The 18,748-nt window shown below is 37.2% G+C and overlaps 2 protein-coding genes and 1 long non-coding RNA gene across 6 annotated transcripts in view; 2 read left to right on the top strand and 1 right to left on the bottom strand.

The window, feature by feature from the left end:
* The window catches only part of LRMDA (leucine rich melanocyte differentiation associated), a 669,624-nt gene that overhangs the window by 155,319 nt on the left and 495,557 nt on the right, over nt 1-18,748 (top strand).
* Nucleotides 1-18,748, top strand: part of LOC310902275 (uncharacterized protein) — a 261,603-nt gene that overhangs the window by 107,571 nt on the left and 135,284 nt on the right. For 3 of the 4 annotated variants that reach the window (XR_014586596.1, XR_014586598.1, XR_014586599.1), the window contains one exon: nt 12,342-12,467. The exons of the other annotated variant lie outside the window; for it this stretch is intronic. The gene's annotated coding sequence lies outside the window, so the exon portion shown is untranslated. The remainder of the gene's footprint in view (nt 1-12,341; nt 12,468-18,748) is intronic. 4 annotated transcript variants of the gene reach the window in all.
* LOC310902278 overlaps nt 1-18,748 on the bottom strand; it is a 59,618-nt gene that overhangs the window by 22,306 nt on the left and 18,564 nt on the right. The window lies entirely within an intron of this gene.

Raw genomic sequence — 18,748 nt, forward strand, 5'->3', positions numbered from 1 at the left:
ATCAGCATTTTATTTCCTTTGTAACACTTTAGTCATCTACAAATGTCAGAATAAAATAGGGCTATGAAATATTTAGGATCGGCATGTGGAAATTGACTTCCTTGATTTAAGCTGCTGTGTCTTTTCATTTTGTTGTTTTGGGAGCTTTTACTTTTATTGAAAGACAATTTATAACTAAATGCTCCCAATAGTGACTAGTATTAGGGCCAGCGAAATTACAGAAATCCGTGTTCTTGTTCTGTAAAACGTTGATGGTTGCTTTGCTGGGTAATAATTTATTCAAATAAAAACATTAGCAGTAGGGTTCAGTTTTCAGAATACTTTTTCAGTGCATGTATAGCAGACTCGGTGAGTTTATGACAAAATATCCCAATGTGCTCATAACAGTAATTAAGTATAAAGCATAACCTAAAATAATTTGTCATTTATGTGTACCTGTGTACATAAAATGCGTGTAGTGTTTTATTATTTTCCGAAAATGATTCTGGGGCTCTCAGACTTCCACAATAATTGTCTTGCACTTTGTATGATGACAATCATCACTCCTTAGCACTAGGAAGAAGTATTGTCCCTGCTTCAGTGAACTGCAGTAGAAATGCAAATCCTTCTAACCAAGTATTTCTGTTCATATATGTGTGTGCAGTTTGTGTATGGGTTATAAATAGGGATTTATCAGAATCTTGTCATAGTACTTAATTCCTGATAACTAGACTATTTTAAGTCAAAGCATGACGGAAACATTTGCTAATTGGTACCATAACATTGCTAAAATCAGCGAACTGGAAGGGGTTTCCTCTGTCTTGAAGGGGCTTTGCCCTAGCTTTGCCCTGCTAGGTATACTTGAAACTTTTGATCTAGTCCTAAACTGCATTAAAACATTGCAGGAACATTGCTTTGGGTTGCAGCGTTAAGCCCAGCATGGTTTTAGTTCAGTTCCCTGCTGCTATGTTGTAAAATACTGACCCGCGTGACTGGAAGTGTGCTTTCAGGGTTATTTCTAATTTCATATCACAGCGGCAGATTGGTAACAATAAAGGTAACTTCTCATTTTGCAGGTGTTAATGAGGTTTAATGCATTTGGGAGATGAAGATTTAGTCTGCTGGTCTCTGAGTAGGAGCTACAGCCTGATCTAAGTTAACTGCTTTATCTCTGTTTCAGTAGCGGTTTAGTGCGTTGTGGTTTATTTAAAAAAAGAAAGAGGAAAACACTCTTAAAAATATTAAATATTTGGAAGACTTAACAGGACAATGTTTAGAACAGTTATAAATCCAGACCTTTTCTCACTGAAACGTGTTGCTTTGAGAAAAAATTTGGTCGAAGAAGAAGGGTTTCCCAAAGCTTTAACACTTTTCTCAGTGGTACTAATTGATTTATTTAAAAACACTGTTTTTAACAAGCGGCCTTATTCCCCAGAAATGTATTCAAACTCCAAACAAGTTGGACAAACTGCAAATGTTTGGGATTTTATGTGCTTTTCAGTCACAAGCTACAATGCTGTTTCTCAGTTATGAACCTGTTGTTTGTCCCCTTTACTTGAAGTTGATGTTGAAGTTACATAAACTTATAGCTGTAATTCTGAAATATGGTGATGTTCAGACATGAATAATATATCTTGATTGTGACCATCCTTTCTTAACCTTAGTATGTTTGTGTAATGTAGAGATTGAGGCAAGTTAGTGTTTTATGGAGTTTGGAATTGTGAAGGCTAAAGAAAATGGCCAATTTTGTCCCAGAACTTGAGTATTGGTGATGGTATATAGAAGAGATGCATGAGATTATAAAAAGTGGAAATTGGAGAGGGTGCAGTAGTGAGGATGAGACAAAAAAAATCACCATATGATTATCAGCTAATCTAATGCTAAATGGCGACATAATGTTGCTATGAAAAACTTACTTTATCACATTGATGTTCATGATACACACAACTTGGAGAACAATACTTAGCAAGGAAGGAAAGACAGGTTACGAAATTTGTACATGGACTGCTGTGTCCCTCACTGAGCCATGAAGATGAGGGGTTGTCAGGCCAGCAAATAGCTAAGTGGTAATAGTTGGCACCTTTGGCAAGTAGTGGTGGACAGAATATTCAGTGTACGTTATCCTTGGCTACACTATCAAATAGGAATCCGCCTGAGGAAATAGTCAACGATGATCAGGGAAAAGATATCAAATAGATCATGTAATGCCAAGGAGGATGCCTCACTCAGTATGTGATAGTTGGTGTAAGGGCATCATTTTTGATGATGTATTGTCCATCTTGTACTGCTGTAATGCTATATGCCTTGTAGTATACTATTTGTTGTATTGACCTACTTTTGAGCGGGACATAATGGAATGTGTATTAATTCTTTAAATAAGGAATGAGAAATGAGCAAGAGATTTAAGTTAAGAGACAAAAGTGTATACAGGTAGAGACAATGAGCCTGAGAACTGGCATTGGATTAATTCAGTGCTGTGTGTGCTGCTTGAAAATACAACTGAAAGTTTATATGATAAAAATGATGAAGTGTACATAAAGACAGCATACTCTGTTGGCATTAGTACTCTAAAATAAATAGGTTTATTTTAATATTACATCATCCTCTAAAGAAAAATACACGTTTAATATGAAAAACAAAACCTATGTCCTATTTGGAGATGGACTTAGGTTACCTGCAGGGATGTGTTTTTGTAATTGCTGGGTCATCTGGAGGAGATATCTCTGTGGTATTAGTTCTGGTACTGCCTTGTTTTATTTTTTGTAGTGTCTTTTACATGAAACACTCAAAGATATCCTAAACGTTACAAGCATTGTAAAGAGGGTAGATACAGGAAGTAACCCATATTAATAGGGGAAAACAGAGAGGCGTAACTTTTTTTTTGATGGTTTGATGTTAGTCTTTGTGGGGGGTAAGGAGTGTAGTGTTTTCCCTACGTGACGTCCCACTTCCAGGATACAGATATCGTACCCAGTAATAATGGAGGAAGCAAGCACATGTGCAGGCAAGTGCTCTGATGTATAATCTGAGAAGGGAAGCTCTGTGAGTTAGTGCTATCAGGTCTCAACTGCTGGGTGCCTTCTCTTGAGACTTCTTCAGATGCTTGGTGTTTTTACAGGTCCCTTGCAGTTTCACAGCTGTGTAATGTTGCCATCTTTTTATTAGGATTATTTAAATATTTATCCTTTCTTGCTACTTGACCTTTCCTGCTTGGTTCAGGTTCCTGTGACCAGCTTGCTTTGTGTTTCATGAGCTCAGTAAACCGTGGCCTTCAATTCCCTTGTTCTAGTATTTTCACTTAAGACCAGGAGTGATGAGCAAAAGGTTTCAGGCTCAATCCTTGAGCAAAGGGCTGCTGTGACAGGGATTATTATTTATTTGTCATCTTGGATGTAATAAGCTGTAGGTACAGCATCGAGAGCCCTTGATTTATTGCGCTGTCGACTGCCACTAGCAGGACGTCTGCTGTACCATGCAGGATGAATACCACACTGTCAGCTCTGTCGATCTGTCTCTGCCATTGCGCTCTCTCTCATAACACATTCCCATTTCATGCCAGAATACATAAACAATCTTTCATTATTTTGATGCCTTTTTCATATTTGTTCTTTACAGAACATAAAGTTTGAATTTATGGGTTTCCTTTACATTATTTCAACACACTCCACCATTTTCCGGGTTTGTGGTTTAACTCTCAGAAATTGGCTGCCAGGTGATTTAGTTATTTTGGCTTTCTAGTTTTATAGTTATTTAATATCACAGTGCCAGATACTGAGAAAATGTAGTGTATAGTAGGTATGGGATTTGCAGTCAGACTCTGTCATCAGCAAAACATGGCCATGGGGACACAATGTGGAAATTAAAAGCTAGGCATGCAGAGCAGGAAATACTCCCTCCAACCCTCATTTTTAATTTATTTAAATACTTTTCCAAAACATTTTTCCTTAGATGCTGTTATGAACGTAATGGAGACCCGTTTAATTGGAACAGAACATGTGAATAGTGAGCAAGCCATTTCTCTTGAATAATTGTAATTAAGGGAATTTCTAACTTGTTGGCAGAAACATTGCTTCAGCTCTTCTCCAATACTTATTGTAGTTGGGGCAAGAGGAGGAAATACTGCCCAGAAAATTGTCTGCCTCATGCTATGCATTCTTCACACTTTACAGTGGTGATGGACATCACTTTCTGTCCTCTAATTTTATTTACCTACATATTTTTTTTGATTTTTTTGGTTTTGTTTTTTCATTTAATACTCACAAGTATATTACTCATCAAACTCTAAGGAACTGAAAGTCATTGCTCAAATGAGTGAACTTAAATGTCACTATAAATACAGCAAGTCAAATATGAATATATGTCAAAATAGTTAAAAATGTGTTATAAAAAAAGGCTTATGAGTGGTATTAAAAAAATTATTGCAAACTGTGAAGAGCATGAACCAGAAAATGTGACGTGCTCCTGCCAATGTAACAGGCATACATAACGGGGGGTCATGCGAACAGGCTTCAGTGCAGAGACAGAAGATTAGACTGTAATGTCTTTGGGGAGGGCATGGGAGGAGAAAGGAAGGTGTCATCTAATGTGTTCTGTACGGATTGCTATGGTAGAGGGATCTGTTTCTGAGTGGGGCTTGAGATGCTGCAAATAATTTACTATGATCACTAATGTTACTTCAAGTTTCTCATGTACACAAACAGTTGCAAGGTAGAAATGCATAATTATTCCATCATATTACCCTGTGTTTTCTAGTTGACATATATTAACATCTAATAAAGAAGTGTTCATGGGTGAGTTTGTGTGCAAAGTGTGCAAAATTTTTGTGTTCCAGAGGAAGATGAATAATAGCTCTTAAATATTCTTCTGTAAAATAAAGTAGGGTGGTGTTCCCCCCCTCCTTGGTGAAAACATTCCAGTGCATTTTATTGTTTGTTTTTTGTTTTTTTTTTTTTTTCCACTAAAAGGAGAGAGAGAGAAAGCATGGCTGTACCACTGATACTATATCCGTTGAAAAGAAACGTGTTTTAATTGGCTGTGAAAATAGGCATATTTCTCTAGGATGTTAACAAATGTGGATTTCACTGTATAAATGCAAGATAATAATTGTCAGTTCTTCCTCCCTAATACAGCCTTCATTAGGACAGCTGGGAATATGCTTAGCTCACATTACATAGCGAAGATTTGTTCTAGCTGCAAAGAAACTGGAGTTAATTAATAGGAGAAATTTGTTTTGTGTCCCTGGTAAAAAAGGCTGTGCAGGTTGCTGTTGTCAGCAAGAGCTGCTTGTCACTTTGACCTGCTCTGTTAAGTGTTTGATGTGTTTTCTCAGAGTAATCTGTGAATAACATTACATCCAACCAGCAGAGAAACAGAGGGAGCGATAGCAGAATTAATATCTGAAAGCGTTGATAATTATATATCAGAATCTAATTTTTAGCACAGAAAATGTGTTAATGACAGAGAAGAAAACAAAAACCACTAGCTTCTCCCAGCAGGATCCAAAGTGTCATTTATTATTTCTCAGCTGGATATCTATCAAGTTTATGGGTTAATTTTTCTGTAGACTGTTATTTATGGGTTTTTGTTTGTTTTCAGCCATCATTACTAACAATACGGTTAATAGCAATCATTTGTTATCCGGCACCAGCGGTGATGCTTCAGATGCAAGCAGTGAACTGAGAATACTCATTTGGTAGCTGAATAAGGCTTTGACAGGGCCCATTTATAACAAGCTCATTCCATAATGTCCAGCCTATTAATAAAATTTTGTTGCTGTCTAATTAGAGGTGTCTGATGTGTATAGTAGCACAGCAAAGAAGACTTTCTTCTGCTGCTCTTCAGTTCTACAGTATCATACCTAAAAACGTATTTGAGACCAGTGGTTCATGAAATAAAAGTGGAGTGTTACTCCTAGGTTCTGTCTTTCATAACCAGTGAAATACAAATTGTGTGACAGGAAGGCCCTGGTCAGAAACAGAAGAGTGTTGGGAGAAGGTCGTTATTTTCACTAGCTAAGATCACCCACAACTCTCTCATTTTTCTCCTCCTTTGTCTGTTTTCTTTTATTGGCTGAATGTTCAGGTTTTATCTAAAAATAACTAATAAAGTAAAATTATATATGCGATGCAGTAATTACATGAATGTGAATGTGTATGCAGACAGCAACAGATTCTTGGGTGTGTCAGCATGTCTTTGATGAAAGAACAGTTTAGTGCCTGAGGAAAGGGGTGTTGGGTGAGAGAAAAAGGCTTGGGCCTGACTGTTGTTTTTTTCTTCTTCGTTCTACTTGGAGACGTGGCAAAGCAGCAGTGTGCTCTGAACTTAGCAGTAAGGGATACTTAGGGGTTTAACAAGAACTGAAAACAGCCTCCTCTAACCAAGCAACTCCCAGAATATTTGGAGCATGTTGTACAGCTCGTGTAAAGTTTTTTCATTCAGAGTTTTCAAAATATTTCTTTAGCAGTGAATCAAATAGTGCATTCACAAAATTGCTGCGAGTGAGCAGTTTGTAAACCGAAACACAATTAGGTGAAAAGATTTCCTCAAGGCCATGGATGTTGGTTGTGGGCAAGGGCTCCGAAGGCTTCAGTTCCTCAGTGAGATATTTCATGCCAGCTTTGTGTTTCTGTTCCTAAAATAACCCGTCAGGAACATTCTTGTTCTAGTTTGTTTTTACAGGTAGAGTCAAGTATATGATAATGATGAAAATGAGTTTATTTCCATTTCATAAAACTCTTTTGCTTGCTTAACCGCGGATTTAATGATAACATATACTCTACCACTCTGCTTTTACTCTGCTGTAGTCAAATGTTTGAAGAATTTTGTCATTTGTAACTACTGTTAAGGCAATTTTTTTTTCTAAGTTGCATCACCATGTTTTAGCAAGTATTTTGATACTAATTAAGAAACAAATACTAATAGAAGTTAGTGCATGCTTAGAATATTGTGCTTCTGAACTGAGAAAAGGAAACGGGTAAAACATTGGTGTATGATTTAATATCACTTCATTGCTAGGTAACAATTTGTTTCCTGAGTCATCTTCTATGTTTTTTTTTTTTTTTCCAGTTGAAATTTAAATCTTTGTAAATTACCTTTTGCATAAAGCCACATCTGTTTTTGGTGTGCTATTTTCCCAGAATGTTGCTTTTAAGACAGCATGTTTTATGCAAGAAAATTAGGTGAGGTTTTAACTTGAAGTTGCCATGAAACTGTTCTGTGGATTTCAGCTGGCAGAGAATCTGTATGTGATGGTGAGGTTTTTTTTCCCCCCCTAAACTGCTCTTGACATAGAGCTTATCAACCCTTAATTAGTGATACATTTTCTCCTTGTGATTTCTATTGATGTTTTGTAGAGCTGAAGATGAATTGAGCCTCAACCTGACCAGAGTACGAATTGTTTTAGAAAATTCAGCAAACATCTCTCTCTCCCCTTCTCTGTCTGTCTCTCTCTTTCTCTATTCCTCCCGATAGGAAAGGTGAAAAGCTGCACGACAGAAATCAGGTTTGGTATTAGTGGTTTTGCTTGCCTGTGCAATAGAAAACGACAAGCGTCAGGGCCTCAGTCAGCAGATCGGGGAGACGCAGATGGGAGGCGAAAAGCTCCCTCGTGGCAGCAGCAGGGCTTGGATGTGATTGTGAGAGCCAGGATGAAGTCAGCACTGACAAAGTGTGTGGATTGATGGATGGACAAAGCTGGGAACTGGATGTGAGAATGGATGAGGGCAGAGGGGGAATTTAACACAGACAAACAGAATGAAAGACAGAGAGGAATTGCCTGCTAAAGTATTCCAGCACTCAGAGCCCACAGCAATTTACTTACTGCTAACTGAACACAGGAGGATTCTTTACATCTTTGCAGATTTTCTTAAAATATATGAAGAAACCAAGCAGCAGAAGGAGCTAACAAGTTCCTGTTAGTGCTTTTTATTGCCATCTCTCTCCTTTTTTTTTTTTTGAGACTCACTCACACTCAGTTAATTCAAACTGAGCACTTGATTATTTTCAATAAGTTCACACAGTATGCTAGAGCAGAATAAATTTTATTTCCACAGCCGTTATTTTAATGTTTCCACTAAATTTACTTTAATCAGTTATTGTTGCTTTTGCTATCATAAATAAAAATATTTATTTCCCTTGCAAACTGTGCTCCTGCTAGGAGGCACACCTTTGGTACTGCATTCAGATGCATGAGGATAATAAACCCATTATGTACATTTTCTTTTTAAAGAAGAAAAATCAGTGGCTTTCCCACTTACATACACTCTTGTTGCCACAATATCATTGTCTAATTTTCTAGGAGGAACAGACCTGTAGCTTTAGACTACTACCAAATTTTATTTACATGAGAGGATCACAAAGTACTTTTTATTTATTTCACTAGTTATACAGAAACAGAAGGGTTTGGATTACTGTGCTGGAGCAAATCAATGGGTCTTAATTTTATCGGCTGCTTCAGTTTTGGAGATGTAAATACTTCAGCAAAGAATGCAAATGAAAATGAAGATTTACCTACAACATACTGGGCAAAATACTGTCTGCTGGCAACTTTGGGGGTTGTGTTGGCCCCAGTGGAATTCCTTCAGATTCAGAGAGACACTTTGAAGAGTGTGGTTTGGCCCCAGCTACCACCTCCTCCCTCGCCTCAGCAGATGAAGAAAGTGAATACAGCGTGATAACAAGACATTTCCGTGTAGTGCCCTAATGTGCTTTCAACTGGGGAAAAATGCAATTGATCAGAGTAAAGAGAAACTATTCTTCAATTGTTGGCTTCGGTAGTATGTTGGAAACAGCTATTTACATAGTAATATAATGTGTTTAATTGAATTTTAACAAAGGCAATTTCATTCTCTGCATGTCAATGTATAAATTGCTATTAAGATAATTATAGTATATTGCTTTTACTGATGAGTTTTCCAGAGCGTCCCTGCAACACATAACCATCCTTAAACTGGAGAATTTGTCTTTATTAATAGAATCTCCATGCATCTCCAGGGAATTATTTTGGACTTGGAAAGAAGCATGAAACTTACATGGGGCCAAACTAGTATTGTTAATGTTGCACGATATATTTGGTAATCTGTTGTTGAAACCTGTGGTCACATACAGTGGTTTCTGGATGTGGATATTGAGGGTACTGAACACATTGCCAGTATTTGGAAGGCACGGGAATTGCTGATGTGAGCTGTTTCTACCATCTTCTGCTTTGTCCTGTGCTCTCTCTTTGAGGAATCTTTAAAGCAGGTAGAGCAATTCTGGTCACACTGATAGTAGAGGGCGTGGTCATACTTCCCTTAGGCAGTGTATATTAAAAAAAAATATATATAAAAAATCTCTCTGGAAAGAGAGAGGAAGCAACTGGATATGATCTCAATTTCTTAGCACTTTTTGTTTAGGAAAGGTAAGATTATCAAAGATGACAAATAAGGGAGCTTTTCTTAGCACAAGTAGGAAGTGGTTTCTTAGGGGATAAAAGTTTTTAGCTTAGATTACATAATTTACATTTATTTGGTTTATTTTTAAGAGTGATTTGGCTAACCTTAGAGGATGATTGCTGCATCGACTGCTCTTTCAAGGAAGTAATGCTGTGGAAAGATCCCCTGGGAAAGAGAATACAATCTTGTTCTGGTGTGGAGTTCCTTGAAAGGAAAAAAAAAAAAAATCTGGTCTGCAGTTTCTCACTTTTGATCTTCCATTTTGCTTAAGTTTTTGAATAGGGAACTATAGTGAAAATTAAGACCCTGTAATTCCGTGTCATGTGTCCTGGGTGTTTAGAGGTGTGATTTATTTATTTACTCTGAAGTAAGACAGTAGGGTTCCTACTGCTGTGGGCGAGTTCTTTTGGGAGTGTGTCAGATCAAATATTACTGTACATGCAGCTATATGCAGCCCTGACATAAGCCCCTTCTGCCATGTCATTAGCAGACTCCTCCGCTATGTTATGAGAAGAGAACATTAATTGCTTGTTTGGCAGATACTGTTTCTGGTAAGTATGTAAACAAAAAGTATTGCTGGTCATTTACGTAGGTAAGCCTATCTTAAGGCTGGTCCTTCTCAGCGTAGCTGTATTTTTGATGGTCTGCTTTGGTTGTCTTGTTCAGATGGATTTTGTCATGATGTCTCCTTAATATAGATTGAAGAGTCAGTAAGTTCTATGTTGAACATAGATGCTTAAAACACATCTGTAGTTCGCAGCCATTTTTGGTATCTGTCACATTTTGCTTTATTCTTCTGTATGTCTATATTTCTGTAAAAACACAGGGATTTGGTGTTTGTTCTACTAGCATAAAGTACTAATAGAGTATGGCCACATGTTCACTGTACTTTTTCATAATCTTTTTTGTAGTCATCCCATTACGGAATCAGCATTAACTGTTAGAGCTAAACTAATGGCTCAAACTGAACTTTCTGATGTCCCTGGCAGAGGAGGCACCAAGAAAAATGTCCAGTCTTTCAGAATAAGTACCGGAGTGTGTTGTTTACATTACAAAAAGCTGTCAAGTACTTTTTAATAAACTTTTCTTTAGTAAAATCATTATACTTTTGGAATATTAATGTAGTACTGTGCCATGGTCATTCACCGGCAGTGTGAAAAGACTGCTTGATTTATTCTGTTCAGTACTGTCTGATAGAATCTTCTCTTTTCATGCCAGGCAATAAAGTACACAGGAGTTTTGGGCACCCTCAAAATCGGCTCCTCCATATGGAGAATGAAAAGTATTTGCCTTTTTGACAAATCACTAGCTACTTTGTAGGTAACATTAATTCATCACTATGTTAGTTCCTGATTTAAAATAGTGAAATACCAATCTCCTTTCAAAGGAGGAACTTACTGATGACCAGATCGTTTGACTTTGTTAGTTAACATGCTGCAAATCTTCCCTTGTAGTTAATGGTTACTTCCTGGCTGGTCTTCTGGGTGTGCATTCATTCAGAATTGTTGCATACATAACTTCAAGGAGATTTTTCTTTGTTAGTCTGTTTGAAGTGGAATTTATGCTACAGTTTTGATTTTAAATTAAAGTATAATAATATATTTTTTAAAAAGCATGCTAGTACTAGACTTCTGTAGCAATGATCATTTTCATATTATATAGTGAAAATGTTTATTGCCTTGTTGATTAAGAAAAATCAGGTACTGCAAATAAGAAATATAAGTGGAGACAAATGACTCCCTTTTTACTTTTTTTTTAAATTTATTGTGTATCCAATCTGATGGCCTCTACTACTTACCTTAATTTTTATAAACAGTAGAGTCTGTAACATATTTCCTCCACGTAAGAAGAAAGCAAATCTGTTTATAATAAATCTTAGTGTGGTGTGTATGCTATCATTTCCTTCATTTGACCTTGGTGGAGCAGGCTGATGGGGCAGTGAAAAGTATGATATGAAAAATGAGTGAACAGAGCGAGGTGAGCAGTGAATCAGTCTTGTGTGTGATTAGCTGTGAAAATCTCACAAACATGACTCTGAGTCACTTTTCTTCTTTCTTTCTCTCCTGTTTCTCTCTCTAAGGTGTTTCTTTTCTGTGTATATTAGTCATTTAGAAGTTAACTAACAGAACAGAGGCACTGTTTTAACACGAGTTGTGGTTTAATGGTTTTAGGTGATGAGAACAATGGTAAGTGTCTGAGGGTTCACTGTAGAAAACCACGGTCCATTTAAATTCGTATAGATCTATTGCTAAACAGCAGTAGTCATTGCATCACATTTAGAAACATGAATGTGACACTGATTTCAACATGGTACTGCAAATCTGCAGTTGTAACTGCAGATTCAGTGGTTCATCATTGAGACCCTATTTTGCCATGTCAAGCACTGTAAAAACATAATTCCATTACAGTAAAACAAATCTCATTTGAAGTACATGTAGTCTATGCAAGTCCTTGGCTTATTACAGGCACATTTTGTTTTCTTATATTGTTCTATTTTGTGTCTTTTTCTGGGTGGTGCATTAAAAATCCACTAGTGTGAGTGATCATGATAAGTTTACCAAATTACAACAGAGATGATTTCAAATTTGGGGGTCCAAAAGGAAGTTGTAACCCTTCAAAGATGGCTAAATCACTTGTCTGTGTTCATCAATACTGTATAATGTCTGTTATAGCACTAAATTTTGGAGCAGTTTCAAATTGATACCATGACTAAACAATACTGAGAGATACTTTGGTATTATTCGTGGTGAACTGCTTGATACATTTTTGTATGTTTGTATATGTAGATGAATTCTCATCTTGTTTTGATTTTGGGTGAAGCTTGGAAGATTGCTTTTGTTTGGACTTTTGGCCCTGGTCTTAGGGCACTTTTGTACCTTGTGTCAATATCAGATCAACTGCTTACCTGGTGCTGCTGCTGTTCCTTTGCAGCACAGGCCCATTAGTGCCAGCTGTGCCCTGATGAATCTCTTTCTGGAGCACACACCTGTAGCCTGTGCTCACAGCCCTTCAAGGAGAGGGATCCACCACAGCTTCCCTTTGTAAATCCTGGAGCAGGTATGAGAACCCTTCTGAGCTTGCTTCTGTACATTTTTATCTACCTGATTCTTCCAACATGGATTTGGGGATCTTGGGTTTCTCGGTTGCCTCTTTCTGGAGATGTGATAGCATTAGAAATGAAGAAGCCCTTTATTCACAGGCCTTTGAAAATAGAAGTGCTTGTGGGATTGTTTTTTTCCTGGCAGCTCATTGTCTACCCAAATTTTATTTTTGCATGGGATGAACAAATGAGCTCCAGTTTAGGAAAAAATGCATCCTAACCCATCTCTGCCCTGCTTTCTGTGTAGTTTGCAAACAGTGGCAGGTTTACCACGTTGTATGAGTGTTTCTCCTTACCCTCATTGATAAAATCACACCAGTAAAGGTGCTGCTGTCATTAAGATGTGAATTATCCTATCTGGGGAACTGGTTACACATTAAACCATCAAAAGAACTTGCAATGTTAAAGTGTGTTTCCAATTCCTTCAAGTGTGGAAGTACGAAAAAAGTAAAGCTAAGAGCACCTTTTTTTCCACTCCCTGTCCCCCCCCCCCCCCCCCCCCCCCATGTATTTTGGGTAATTTTTGAAAGATAGTGATCCATGTCATAAACAAACCTATTTTCACTCTTAGATGTCACGCCCTTTCGACGAAAAGGCTGTGAAAAGTCATAACAGAAATGACCATTTTATGAAGGGCATTATAAACTACAAATGATAACTGGCTTGATTTTATAACACTTTGTAGTTAACTATTGAACTCATTTAGTGAATAGGAATATTTTGGCTTCTAATATCTTTATAACACAGTTGTGTGCTTTTAGAAGAGAAATCCTGCTCATTAGTTTGATTGCTCTAAGTGGCATGCAGTTGTATCCAGAAAACACCATGTCTCTCTAATCTCATAAAAATTGATAAATTGCTAATGGAACTGTTTACCTTTAAAGTAGTTGAATGTATAGGATTGATCTGGAGGCCTGAGTTCTTTATGTTGGTAGCTGTTCTGTATAATATCTTCCTTGTTCAGGTGTTAATGCAATGTGGTTTTTCCTTTTGAAAAACAACTTTTTTAGATTGTGTTTATGCATAGTGAGCACGAATACATTTTTTATATTGGCTTGAATTTCAGTCTGATGTATCACCTCATTAGCAGGTCCTGTTTTTAGAAAATATTGAAAGACTTGTCTTAGGGGGCACAGAAATTCATTTTTCAGCCATTAACCTGCATTTTTAACAGTCTCATATAGGTCTGGAAGTGAAGATATTTATAAATTATACTTTGATTGAAATATAACACTTTTTGCTCTTCTGGCACAATTCAAGTGTAATAGTGGATATCATTTATTATTTTCTAGGAACTCAAGTAGTGGATGTGTATTTGAAGAAGGCAGGGTATTATCACTAAGGCCCTATACTGAACTAACCCCCCTTGCCTTCCCTTCTCATCTTTCCCTTTTTTTTCCCCACCCTACTCCCACCTTAAATCCCACCTGTCCCTCATGAAGGCTTTTTGGCATCTCTGCTAATGAGCTGATGCTGTCAAATTCATCTTTTTTTAAAGAGATTCAGAATCTGTTCTCCTGAGGTGAAATATCAGGGCTTTCAGGCTGTATTCTTCTTATAAAATATAACCCAGATCCTTTATGATGAAATAGGCACTTTAGAGGCACCTGGGCTTATCTTTCAGTTTTTCTGCTCAGCTCTGTTATGCACAAAGGTCTTTTTCTAGGTGACATATCATGTTGTATTCCAAAGTACACTTTCTTTTAATTTACAACTTAATTTTCAACCTAATTCAGAAGATTGATACTATAATGCTATTTGCAGAAGTATTGAAATGTCAGTAAGTTTTATTGTAGTAATAAAGAGAATTCCATATATCACACACTCTATAGGGATCCTTGCTTTTTGCATAGATCTTCATAGCAACAACCAGTGGCTAAATGCTGGCAATCATTAATTTTTAAAGACGACATGGTTATGATGAGTTGAGAAATTAAGACTGTAGTGAAGAATGAACTTTAATTTTTGACACTTTTTGTTAGAGTCTAAGAGGAGACAGAGGTAGATTGGGGATAGCAGGGGGAGGCAGGGGAAGGAAGGAAGGAAGAAAAAAAAAAAAAGGCCCAAATCCCAGGTTCCTAATACTTAAAATGCTGTCTGCTCGTAAAAGATTTCAGTCAGGGAGAGGCCATCTTCGAGCTTCTCTTAACAAATGGGTATCAGTGGTCCATGAAATAATCAATGTCGATAATCCATCCTAGGGTCTGCCAATATGTTAATGGCTCTGCCGCATCGTTATTGCTACAAGGCCATAAATCATTTCCGTACCAGAATGCTTAGCAGTCGAGGACTCAAACCCCTAGCCTGGAATAAAATGCTGTCTCTTAACAATTAATGTCTAAACATTTTGCAGCTTTGTGTCTTGATTGTTTTCAGATGCTAAAAAAGTAAGTAGGACAGATTGTAAATCAATAAAACAATAAGACAAAGTGTTTTAATAATAGAAAGACTTGAAGTAAATCATAGTTCTGTGTTTATTATTGCTTTGGAGGTTATAGATGAATAGTACCAACTGGTAAAGGTTTAGTTACCAAGGAAAAATAAGTGTGGTATTGACATTTTGGGCATATGTTACATTTTCGTTTCAGAAAGTGAGGTAGATGGGGGTTAGCTTTATTATTTCTATTTTCAAAATGGGAGAATTGGAGTTAAGAAATGCCTGTATCTTTGAATTGCCATCCAATAGGAAGGAGGTCTTTTCTACTCTGCCCAGCAATACATCAATGATCTTGCTCTGCGTCTGGAGAACACCAGCATGTGGCCACCAGCACAAACAGCCATGCTGAGCTGCAGGCAATCACAGGGGACTCTTCCTTAGAAAATAGAGTTGGATCAAACTGATCTGACTTGGGTTAGTTTGTGTCAATTTAGTTCGCTATTAAAGGCAATGTAAAATGTGATGGTACGACACTAACTCTATATTGTGTAGACACGGCTTGTTTGTGCCGATCCCTGCCTATTGTTCTGCAGTTGAGTTCTAAGCTGAGTTTTGGTAGGGTGGTCACCAGTGAGTAAACCAAAGTAAAAGTGTGAATGTTTCTGTACAGAGGAAGGTGTATGTGCCCTTCTCTCTACTTCTGCTCCAACTCTGCGTTGAGGCAAGGGATTATATCTGCCCTCTTTATTCCAAATATTAATACTGCTTTATTTGCTGGTTTTTAACTAATGAAAGTGAAGCTTCATGTACAGTTACATAACTAAAAATGTATTAATTATCACAAGCAGTCTGAGTTTATGTAGCATAACATTCACGACCATCCATCAGGGGGTGAACCATTTCCAATAGCAGGTAAAGCCAGTATTTATGAATGAACTCTCCATGAGGTGTGTTTTTTTTTTTTTTCCTAATTTTCATCTATTCGGCATCTTATTTCACAGAAAAAGTACGTCCCATGTATGTCTATATACAGGTAATGACTCGTTTTCATGTTAGTATAAGAATGAATAAAGAAATCTGTTATTTCAGCTATTGTAGAAACCCTAACTTGTCAATTTCATTAAGTTCTTGTGATTGCTGTGTTTGTACCTTTTTGGGTAATTTTTTATTTTGGTGCTCACTCGCCAGGAATGATATTTTCTCTTAAGTAAAGGTTTTGAAGTTAGAATTTTAAATGGTGATATTGATCCAACCCACCCTACATGTTGAATTTACATAATGTGTTGTTCAGATGAAGACAGAGCCAGTTTCTTACCCTAAAAACACTAAACAACCTCCCCCCCTCACCACATACACAACTTTGTATAAGAGAATACGGGGAAGAAGGCTAATAGCAGTGGAAATTACAAGTGAGCTCATGGTTTATTTATTTATTTTTAGAGCACTGACTTGCCTAGCGTTAAGCAATTTGATATGATCATAGTTTATTTTGGTGCTCAGGATGTAAGGGCAGGAAGGAGCCAGAAAAACAGTGGCTCGATATAGACAAAAAGACAATTAAAACTGATATGACTCTTAACAGAAGTGGCAACAGCAGCCAGGATGGAAGTAATTTATTCAAAAAATTGTCCAAATGCATAAACTGCACTGATGTATGGTACAGTGGTGGGACAGTGGAAAATGTGATAGTTGTTTCCGTTGTGTGAATTACTCAGGCAGGATGCCTTTGTGAAGTATGGGGGTTTGTTTAATGTTCTGACAACAATTTAGATCCTGTTATGGTTATTGCAGTGTAATGCAGTAGTAAAAATTGAACATGACACACCAGCAATTTATTATTTGTGTGTTTTTTAACCTTGAGTATCGGATTGTTTGTCCAAGCATATCCTTTGATTTGCTATGAAATTTATTGTTGATAAAAACAATCAGATTTCCATTAGAAGCAAAAAATTCATTTTTTTGCCATGAACCATAGATTTAGAAAAAATTCAAGCTCAGCTGCAGGACTTATGACAGGTAGGCTTATGACATTATATGGTAATTCAGCATGAAAGAATAATTGTGACACTACTTGGTGCTGGAGTATAATCGTGCTGTGAGGTTCAATTCACTGAAAGGCCAAATTATCTTCAACTACATTAGTCTGACAACCTATAATGCTTTGCAGAGGCAATTTGTAGATGTTTCACAGAATGCCAGCAAACATGGCTTACCATTATGTTACCCATTAACAAATTTGTGTAGAGGAAAAAAAGTAACTTTTCCATTTTCTTAACTGTTTTTGAGCTCCGGCATACAATAAATGTGTACTGGGTAATAACAGTGTATGCTTTGCTATTTGCTGTTGATTTTTAAACCTACAAGGGACATTATAAAATAGATTAATTTTTGAAGGGTTCTTTTTCAGAAATATTTATACTTTTTACACTAGAACAGCAATGCCCTAGCTTCTGTTGAAAGAGTAACAGGGAATCCAAGTGAAGGTTAAAAAGCAAGGCATATTTTTGCCATAAAGAGTAAGCAGTAGTGGACTACTTGGAAAATATTGCTGTGTTATAGTTTAAAGAGACCGAGTGTCTGTGATTTTTCTCTCTTGATCAAGTGGGAGTCATGGCTGTTAGAAAATGGCATGGTCTTGACTGCCTTATGTGCACATTATCCATCTTTTCCATCCTGAACCGCTGAGCAGCTGTAAAAGGGCAGCCTCTGTTTGTCTGAGAACGAAATTTTTGTTTCCTTTTGAGTCACAATATTTCCTAACTTCTCACTGGAGCTGATTTCAATTTGAGTGTGGCTGTAGCTCAGAAGAGTCTCAATCAAGGAATCAATACTCATTTGGCAGTGCAACACATAGTTAAGTCAGGATGAAGATCTGTTTGAGACCCAGTGTTTTGTGGTCCTCATCTGTAAATTAATTTTACACCAGCGGATTATCCCTCTCGAGGTAGAAATGTGGAAAAGGCCTATGCATCAAAATTCATATTAGATGGTACTTTAGAATGCTTTGAGTTTGTTGCCCATATCTCACAGCAGAAGGATCCCCCACTCATGGGCTGCTCAGGTGATGCTGATGCTCCTGGTGAGACTGTGATCGGAGGTGGAAGGCTGACCCTTCTTTAGCCACTTTCCTGGTGAGCGCAGTGGTTGCTCTGTAACTGAGAGCAACTGATATGATGCAGCCATTTTTGTCTGTTTCATTAAATATAATTTAGATAATTGGCTTAGCAGAGCTGTCTTAAAAATTATGTGAAGAAGTTGATATGAAACTGCATTTGCTTAAACACCCTGTGCTGAGTTGCTGTCTTGGTATCTCCTATTTGCCTTCTTAAGACTGGCTCCTGTGATGATGTCTTTGAGGCATTCCAAATATTTTACTAATTTTACGGGTGAAAGTAACTAAGATTTTTATTTTTCTGGCAAAGCAAAACAAAATTGTTAGAGCAGAAGAGTACCTTACTGATGTTTAAGCCGAGAAGAGACAGAAGGGTTTTATTGGCACTTTGCATCACTGATGTTAACCTTGTTGTAAAATACTGTCTGCACGAGCTGCTCTGGAGAAATATTTATTGAAGTCCATACACTGATTTTTTTTTTCCCACTTTGTCATCCTTAAAGTAAAATACAGTGATGCATCTGCCTCTATCACCTGCAGATAATTCTGGAAACTAATTTGATGATTTTTGTAATTGCAGACTGAGTTTTAGAACTGCTCGTAATTAAGCTCGTAGAAGAGCTTAGCTGTTGAAGTCAGTGCTGACAAAATTGCATGCCTTATTGGTTACTAAATCTGCTGGATGCTTATCTCTTCAACATTTTCTGTCAAGGAATTAATCCTGGAAAGTTACGGAAAGAATTGTTGAG

The sequence above is a fragment of the Anser anser genome (genome assembly GCF_964211835.1).
Source record: "Anser anser genome assembly, chromosome: 7".
Taxonomy (NCBI): domain Eukaryota; kingdom Metazoa; phylum Chordata; class Aves; order Anseriformes; family Anatidae; genus Anser; species Anser anser.